Source organism: Sceloporus occidentalis, unplaced genomic scaffold, assembly GCF_023333645.1.
Source record: "Sceloporus occidentalis isolate IW3139 unplaced genomic scaffold, rSceOcc1.0.p SCAF_72, whole genome shotgun sequence".
NCBI classification, from domain to species: domain Eukaryota; kingdom Metazoa; phylum Chordata; class Lepidosauria; order Squamata; family Phrynosomatidae; genus Sceloporus; species Sceloporus occidentalis.
The window spans coordinates 518,784-528,170 of NW_028317052.1; positions in this window are offsets into that span (position 1 = coordinate 518,784).

The following is a 9,387-nucleotide window of genomic DNA, read 5'->3' on the forward strand; positions in this document are numbered from 1 at the left end:
TGTAGCACTATTACAATGGGGGGGGGGGTGATAATGAACATTAAAATCGACAATATACAATTTGACAACAAGATAAACACATGTTAAGACATACTGGTCCAGGAGAAGAGGGTCCTTCTGCTCTTGGGAGCTTACAATCTATAAGGAGGTTGAGTTTTGTTATATATGCTCTGTCCTGATCATGTGTTCATTATGAGAATAGGGCAGGTTTGCCTCGTCTTTGTAACAATGACATATAGTGGATAGTGGAAAGAAGATCACAGGAAGCTGTCCCTGAAGTTTAGCAGGAACCTAGTCCAGGGCCTTCCTATTATTAAACATGTCTTCCTTTATGTGGAGATTATTTGTTCCCCTTTAGTGGCTCTTTTATATTTTACTGGGTTTAATCATTTTAGACTAAAAAAAACCTCCAGTCTTCATTTGTGACATTTTGCTTAGGATGAATAGATTTATACTCGGATACACTACATACTAGAGCATCCAAGATCACTGCGGGAGATCCGTACCTAGGCATCTTGGATTAGTCCTAGTGGCTATGATTTATCCCTTCCATTTTGGGCAACCTGATTCTACTTTATGGTTGTGATTTTAAGACTTTATTCTTGCGTATTGCATACAATAAGGGCTGTTTCCCATTCTTTTCCCCACGTTGCACCGCTTACCCTCCATTGGTTACGGTTGAACCTACAGTTTTTTAAATTAGAAGTCTAGCATTCAGTTACAGATCGGTCTCATGTCAGATTACGGCACATCATATATTTATGCCCATATCACAAAAGGCTCGGTAACAGGATGCTCTGCACATTTATCAAGCCAAATATGCATTAATCACCCAATAATTAAAACCTTACTGTGCTACGACAAGGGTGTCAGAACAGCAGAAAATCTATATGTTGAAACAGCTCTGTTGGTACCTTCATTCCCATTAAAAAGTGAATACAGAGTTTGTGCAAGTACATTTCGCATGCTTTTGGCAGACCTACAAAACGTCTTTTAGAAAACTTCAAGAAAATAGTTTCCGTAGGTGATAAACTTGAATGACTTCCCAGCACCCCATTTTAATGATAAAGGAACTTACAGGAAGGTTTGTACGAGATTATTCTGTTTCCCTTAGCAGCAAATGAAATAAGCCTGAGAATATCCAGCCACCGGGCTTCCAATGTCACGCTGTAAAGAGTCACGTTACAAACCTATATATAGCGTTCCGCTTTAGAACACAAAAGGTTCTGCCAAACCACATGCAGGGTAAAACCCTTTGATCCTTTCAAAAATGTTTATCCTGCCAACTATGGTAACAAAAAGCCTTTCATTGGACTCTGATCTATAATATGTGCCAAAATTGGAAAGCCTTCTAAAGCTAAAGTATAGATTAAAAATGAAAAGTTTAGAAAATAATAAAGGGGAATGATCATTGCTTTGTCTATATGTATTTTTGTAAGGTACAGCAATCTTAAATCACAACACATTTGTTTGAAAATAGCTACTTATTCATATGTATCTCAGATACCAGAAAATATAAAACTGCAATTGGAGAAAACACCAGAAAATATAAAACAGCTACTGACATCATATGGAAAACGCAGACCAAGACAGGATTCCAGATAAAAACCGGCACAAAGATGTGTCTCTCTTAGTGTAGTGTATAGTTACTGCTGCGTTCCTCTTGGGTTGCCATTTCCTACCACCTCTTTTTTGCACATCTCTAAGGCATGGCTACACCGGCCCTTAGCAAATATATACGTAAGAGTTTAAAACTTGTGTTTTCAGTGCATTACTATGGGGGCAAAAGACACGTCAGCCATCAAATGCACCCTGCGCTGCCCAATACGATGTTTCAAAGGGGACCAATGATACCCAATCGCACATGCTCAGAAAGTGCTCCTCTCATTTGCAAAATGTGTATAATACGGATCTGGATATTATTGTTATTTTATGCTTTTTTTATTCATTCAGGTAAATAATAATTAAAATCCTAACAAAGTTCTTTAATATGCAATCTTTTTGCTGGGGCTTTTTGGGGCATTGGAGCACCCCTTAAGCTACATGTCAGAAGGCTGACATGAGAATAATGGTTCTATCAGCTTTAAATGGAGGAGTGAGAAAGCAGGAGGGGGATAGAAGAGCACCAAATGTATTGTTAGGTGAGTGTTATAAGACATGCTACATAATTCAGCTATTCTTTTTTTAATGTAAAATTGCTACTACTTCTATTGCTATTAGGTACGCCCATCTAGTATATGCAGCATCCCATCCACTTCACGTTTTAAAGAGTTGGCTGTTCAGATATGCTCATCTACCGTATTACAAACTGAGTGTGGCTTTGCTGCCAGCTTCAAGTGTAGTCATTCTCCTCCAACATCTCATTTTGTTTCAGCCACAGAACTGGTGCTGACTAAATGTGATTTCTTTGTATCACATCATCCTCTGTAAACTGAAGAGCCTGCCGTGAGTGAATATCCCGCGGTTCACCTGGGAATGCTGGAACCACTATGCCTACCACCAACAATCATATCACAGTGAAAGCCGTCAGTCTTCAGATATATGTGTCAACACACAGGTGCACGTAATGATGGTCAACTGATATTATAACCATAATGAAAACCAAAAGGATCTACAATGGCTTGAATAAATATTTTATTAATTAAAATGAATGTGTAGGTGATGGGTCCTGTCGAAGACAAAACATGCGGCTTTGGCCCACAGGAAAAGTCCTATGAGTACACCGATGTAATATTTTAAAATAGTATTACGGAACACACGGTCTTGTCTGTAACTGGTACTATTTCATCACCGTAAAAATGATATGGATCGCATACAAGCATCTTCTGGTTTTAAAACAAATATTTAAGAGAATGAAACAGATTTGTGCTTCTTTTAGAGTCCACAGTGTCACATAACCCAGTACCAATTTAATAGGGCAATGACATTTATCAGAATTCATTCATTGTCTAATCGACTATAAAACATCGATATAAATAGCATCTGCCAGTGTAAACTTATTCTCATGTAAAATGTCACAAGGACTCTGGCAATGTCATCAGAATTATCCTAATTATATTTCTGCACACTTCTTTACCAGTCTGCATACATTAACTGCTGAAGAGATGCCACCTCATGCTGCCCTGAATGTCATATGTGGATTGTCTCTCAGAAGCTCAAACTAAACAGGGAGAAACGCTTCTGTATTTGACAGTTTTCCTTTTTTTTATATCGGTGCGACAAGACACTGCATTAACGCTTACAAAAGTGAACATGACAAAATGATTGGGGGCAGCATAGATGAAAAGCTCTGAATGCAACATATAACATAATGCTGTCGGATGGAAAAGACCTGCTTGTCCGCATTACGATATGTACTTTTGGTGCTATACTTTCTCGTTGATAACATCAATGGGGTGAGGAATGGAAATAAGAAAAATTATTAGCGGTAGCAGGAAGCTAGGTACATAGCAAATGACTTGTTTTCTTATATGTTTCTCCGGTACTCATCCTTTCTTGTATTCTAATTGGAAAATTTTGAATGGAAAGTGATCTCTATCTTGCCGTTTGCAAAGTTACATCAATTCTTAAGTGTCTTCAGTGTCACGTTACCAATCCAATATCCAAACAAGGAGGAGAGGGGAGCTTAGACCTAACTGAAGAGGCTGCTTTATTCAAACAGCACAAGATGACAGACAACACGCAATAACATGTAACACAAGGAATTAGGAGGTTTTTCTAAAATTCAAGTATAAGATGTTTTTTTTTTGTTTGTTTTAATTAATTTGATTTCAACTTATTTGAGAAGCGCAGTACGTCTTAATGACAGAACAGGTGAAGAAATAAAAATCACACGGCTAAAAAAAAACAAATACTAACTTTCCACAAAATGCAAACTGTTTTGAAGCAATATAGACTAACCTGGTTTAGGTTAATGTGTAAGATAAATTAAGAGTCAAAAACTGCCAAGCATTTTAAAGAATGTTCAAATTAAGCAATAGAAGCAGAATATGACAGATAATAATAATACCGTATTGGCTCGGATATAGGCCGCCCCCGTATATAGGCTGCCCCCTAAAAGTTTGGTGCTTTTTTAAAGAAAAAGTTTTTTTCTTTAAAAAAGCACCAAAAAAACATGCTGCCACTGCCCCCCCCCCCCGAGATATGCTGTCACTGTCCTCCCCCCCCCCGAGATATGCTGCCACTGTCCTCCTCCCCCCCGAGATATGCTGCCACTGTCCTCCTCCCTCCCCGAGATATGCTGCCACTGTCCTCCTCCCCCCCGAGATATGCTGCCACTGTCCTCCTCCCCCCCGAGATATGCTGCCACTGTCCTCCTCCCCCCCGAGATATGCTGCCACTGTCCTCCTCCCCCCCGAGATATGCTGCCACTGTCCTCCTCTGACCCCCCCCCCCCGATTTACCGGAGCAGACTCCCGGGTGTCTTGCGGGGCCGGCGGGGGACATCTACGCAATACGCATATACAACTTCCGGTGCCGGCACCCCCCCCCGTGGGAAGTGCTGGCAGGGGAGGCTGTCTGAGTGTATCGGACAGTAAGATACGGGTCCCCTGCACCGCTGCGGGGGATCTGTATCCTAACCCTGCTGCCTGCCCGGAAGTCCCGGGCGCTAGGCCCCGAATATAGGACGCACCCCCACTTTAAAGACTTGGGGGAAAAAAGCGCGGCCTATATTCGAGCCAATACGGTATTTACAAAGTAGTTGGTCTATTTTGGGGGAAAATTTTAATCATTTAGAATATATAAACCCTTCCAACAATCAACAAAGAACGTGTAGTAAATATAAACATCCCGCAGCTCTAGAGACTGCTGGCCTCCCTTTATTTGTAGTTTGGGTTACGTAAGTGAAGGAACTGATCCTCTTAGACCGGAGTGGACATACGCACAACCATCAAGTCCCTCTTTGCCACAATATACCCTGATGGTGTTACGTCTTTCACTAACACTCCACATGCCCAGACCCGGACTTATTTAAAAGACTCAAGTTTGCGGCTCAGTTATTAACGCATTTTAATGTTTAAAAAAAACCCAAAAAAACAGACATAACGCTGTTTCTATACAACATTTATCCGGCAGGGTGGATCAACGGTATGAGCAGAGGACCGAGCTTGGAATAAGCACTCAATACACTATTGGCGGATACAATAAGGATTCGGTTTCTGTATAACTGCCCAGCACCAAGCAAAACAGAAATATATGAAGCCTTCATGCTAGAAAGTAATGCTAGTAATGTTTTGTGTACATCTTTCACATAACACAAATCTGTATTACGCCTAATACAGCAAGTAGTACAGGAGACAGTTGTTGGGCGCTTTTGTTAATTGACAAAGCAGGATTCCAAAAGGGGAGAAAAGTCAGAAGCGCATGCAAGCGATAATTTATTTAAAAGCGGTCCATATGAGCTTTAAAGAAAGCAGGGTATGAATACAGACACATGAAAGCTGACAGGGAGCAATACAGCTCATAAAAGTTCACAATTCTGTCTTTGAGTGTTATTGTATATATATCGTGTCCATCATATCCCTTCTAAGAGAAAGAAAAAGGATTGCAAATCATTTGTTTACATTGTTTGTTCATAAACCTCAACCAAGATTACCTTGTTCCAGTAGCTGAATTTCATGTTGGATATATATATTGGGTACAGGTGTTTAAATAATAACCCCAGATTATTTGTGTGTGGCCTCTAATATTTGTGATTTTTACTTTTATTTGGTTGGAAATAAAATCATAAATTAAAAAAACAACAACTGAAGGGAGGGATACCATTAAAATTCAAATGTGCAGTCCACACATTTCATGCTGCTGTTTTTTTTTTACCGATTTGATTCCATGCATGATGTTCAACCTTCTGGCAGACCTTATACACATTTGAGATATAATATACACCTAATGAAGTCTTACTGGTGTTTAACCTTTTCAAGATTATAGACATACAGACTGTTTTTCAAAGTCCTGTTACAGCGCAGCAGTACTTCTCAACCCACTTCATATAAAATCCATCATACCCATGTGTCAAAGAACCACAAGAAGGTGAAGGGTTGACATAGGGGCCAAATTAAATGGTGCCATTAGGTTATGTAAATTGTTTAATCACACAAAAGCACATTAAAAAATTTTTTTTCCAGGTTTCTATGGCAGCATTCTATCACGACCAGCTTTTGCGTCACATGACAATTATATTTACTATGTTATATTTTCCCCTAGAAAGGAATTATTTTCAGGGAAGTGCCTAGGTATTCAGTAACACAAATGATGCTGCTAATGCTGAATTTAGTGTGAAAAGTCATAAAATATTCTGGAACAGCACCTTTAAAAATATATACATTTCTAGTTAAGTAAACGTCTTGTTACGGAAGCCTCCGTACCATGGGCTCCTGAGGGCCAGCCTCCTTCCTACAGACTATGGGCCCTGGCCTTGGAAGGGGTTCTGTTTTTGGGGAGGTGGGTACAGGGGGTCCATTGGGACTTACCCCTGGAACAGAGTCTGATGTTTCCATAATTACAAGAGACTCTAAAGACTGTGGAGCTCGGACGCAGATCTGAGGCACCTTCCCATAATGGGAACAGGAACAGGCATATCAAGATCTATTCGACCGTTTTTAACAGTATGTCCCAGCGCTCAGGGATTTTGTGGACTTTATTTATTGGTCATCTGAAGATGTTGACTTGGGAAGGGTGAATAGGACTGAGGTCTCCACCCCTGAGTCACAGGGATACGGGGTAGCTAGGCCTGATGAGATACCGGAGCTGTGGAACTTTGCTCCACAACCGGTTCCAGAGACTGTGAATATAATGGATTTTTCATCTGTGGATGTTAACCCAGGAGGGGTGGATGAGACTACGGTCTCCGCACCTGGGTCCCCGGAATGTTGGGTAGTCCGTCCAGAACCTAAACCCCCAGCTGAAGCTCTGACAACAGACTATAATAGCGATCCCCCTACTGGGCTGAGGTGGGCTGAGTGCAAATACTGAGCCGTGTGCAAAGGAGGGCCTGATGGAGAACTATGTGAGATTTGCTGCGTCTATTGTATGTAAATGACCCCCTTGTACCGTTTACATACTGGAGTGTTTTAAATAAAACCGAGTCCTGTTTTCACCTCGACATTGGTGCCGTCTGATACTTGGGGTGGGCTGCTGTAAGAACTGTCCTTTTCAGGATAGTACATGCGCTGAATACGCTGAGCGACGGCTAGCCATAGCGCCAACAGAGCTCCGCTGCAGCGGCATCCCCCTTCTCTCTACAAAGCTGGCTCTGTGCGGCATTGAAGGGTTAACAGCTGGTGTCCCGTCAGGAGGAAGCGTAGTTTGGCGGGAGTACCAAGTCAGGGTACAGAGCGCCCCGTCACACTTCTAGTAGTAGAGAAAAAATGCCTTTACAGCTAAACCCCAAATATTTCAGATCATTTTTTCTATCAATTGGCTTAAAATTGATAGAATTATTTTAAATAACGGGGGTAGTTAATCTGAAGCAGTTTATCTGTTATCATTCCTTAGCTAAAAGTCAACAGGTTGGCCAGAAATGAGCAACCTTAAAGATCTCTAGATAGCTGAGTGGGATAAAAATGATTTTCACCCTACTCTGGCCTTTGACACGCCTGATAAATACCGGAGAAGGTCAAACATACACATTTCATTACCTGGAGGTGCCATACGACATTTGTGAACGGTTTGATGGAATTCATGAGATTTCTACGGTCGTTCAGAACTGGACAACGTTACTATCACATATCATTACCGTAGATTCCTCGGCTACACAGCATTTAGCTGCTTTGCTTTAATAGGGGTTTTTTTCTGAAACAGTCCTTTTCAGTTGGATTAATCTCACAGCATAATTTATCATTTATTTAAATTCCTTTAGAAGTCAAGATGGATAATTATGTGCAAACCAAAAACTTGACTGAGAGACGAATCGCTGGAAGAAATGACATGAAGCAACTTGTAACGTGTCTGTGGGGTAGGCTATTGGCTACTTTTGAACATGAACACAATGAAGGACACCTGCTTTCTGTAATTTGCCTTTTAAAAATGACAACAAAATATAAAAAAATAAACAAAACAGGAAAGTATGCAGCAAAGAAGGTAAACTAAAGGTGTGCGTGAGCTCACCTTAACTAACAGTAAATGGTAAGCATAGATTACTCTTAAAGTAAATTTGGTATAAGAGGGGACTGTGGCCGCTATTCAAAATATGCCACTTCGGGCTTGAATAGGTTAAAAAGTCTGATGAAGACGCCCATCAAATTGGCCTAGAACTATTTTTTCCTATCAGGTCTACATTTCTAGCCGGCCCTGGTGTTGAAATGCTAAACGTCTTGTAGTCAGCATGTAAGACAAGAAAGTAATAATATGGCTTGCTTCACAGCCTATAATCCGTCCGACTGGCCCACATGTAAAATGTCCTGCCTCATTTATAATTCTGTCACGAGTACAAGCCTTCAGAGGCACGCACCGTAATTTAATTTACCGATTAATCAGCCACTTTAGGGCATAGAACTACATTGACATACAAAACATGGTTTGCCAGAGAAATATATATAGCATGCATAGTCTCTGATGAATTTACAATGATTAAAATCTGGCCATGTATACGAAAACAAAAATATTGAATGTGCAACCCAATCCTATTTTACAGTTAATTGATATTTTCCCCAGAGATGCGTAATTTTGTTTTCATTTAGACACAAAACAAGGTACAGAGCACCAGTGTGAATTTACAATTAGGAAACTACATCCAAGAAAAACACTATTCTTTATATGTTATATATTTACATATTGAGCTTCCAGACAGGATAAACTCGGACAGTTAAAATGTCCAACAAAGTAATGCATAAATTGCACAAACAGTTAAATATTTTCTGTAGCATAAGTAAAACATTCGGAATTAACAATTAGTAAAATATTAAAAGCAAAACTTCACTAAAATAATACTCATTTATAAATTAACACCCCTGGCCAATATAGAGACAGAGGGACTACTATCTTACAACCCTATAGAACTGAAAGGGTCAATTCACTGTTGAGAACCGTAGATATGCTAATATGGCATAATATCATGCAAGTGTATGGCCTATAAATTACATACATCAATGGAATTAGAAACCTGAGCATACAAAGGATGGTTTGTTGTTTTGGGCAATTAAAGGGACAACCCAAAGACATTGAAAATTGAATAAAATATGACCAAATTCAAACTGGCACAAAAAAAATAAAAAATAATGTATGCAGGCAATAGACATGGAACATGAATGGATACAAACATTTCACATACATGATGAAAACTTCATACAACAGTATGATGGGTGGTTTCACAAACGCAGGACATGGTTTGCCATGCTGCATCCCGGCCAGACTCCTCAGATAATCTGCATGCGTGATGAGTGTCGCCAT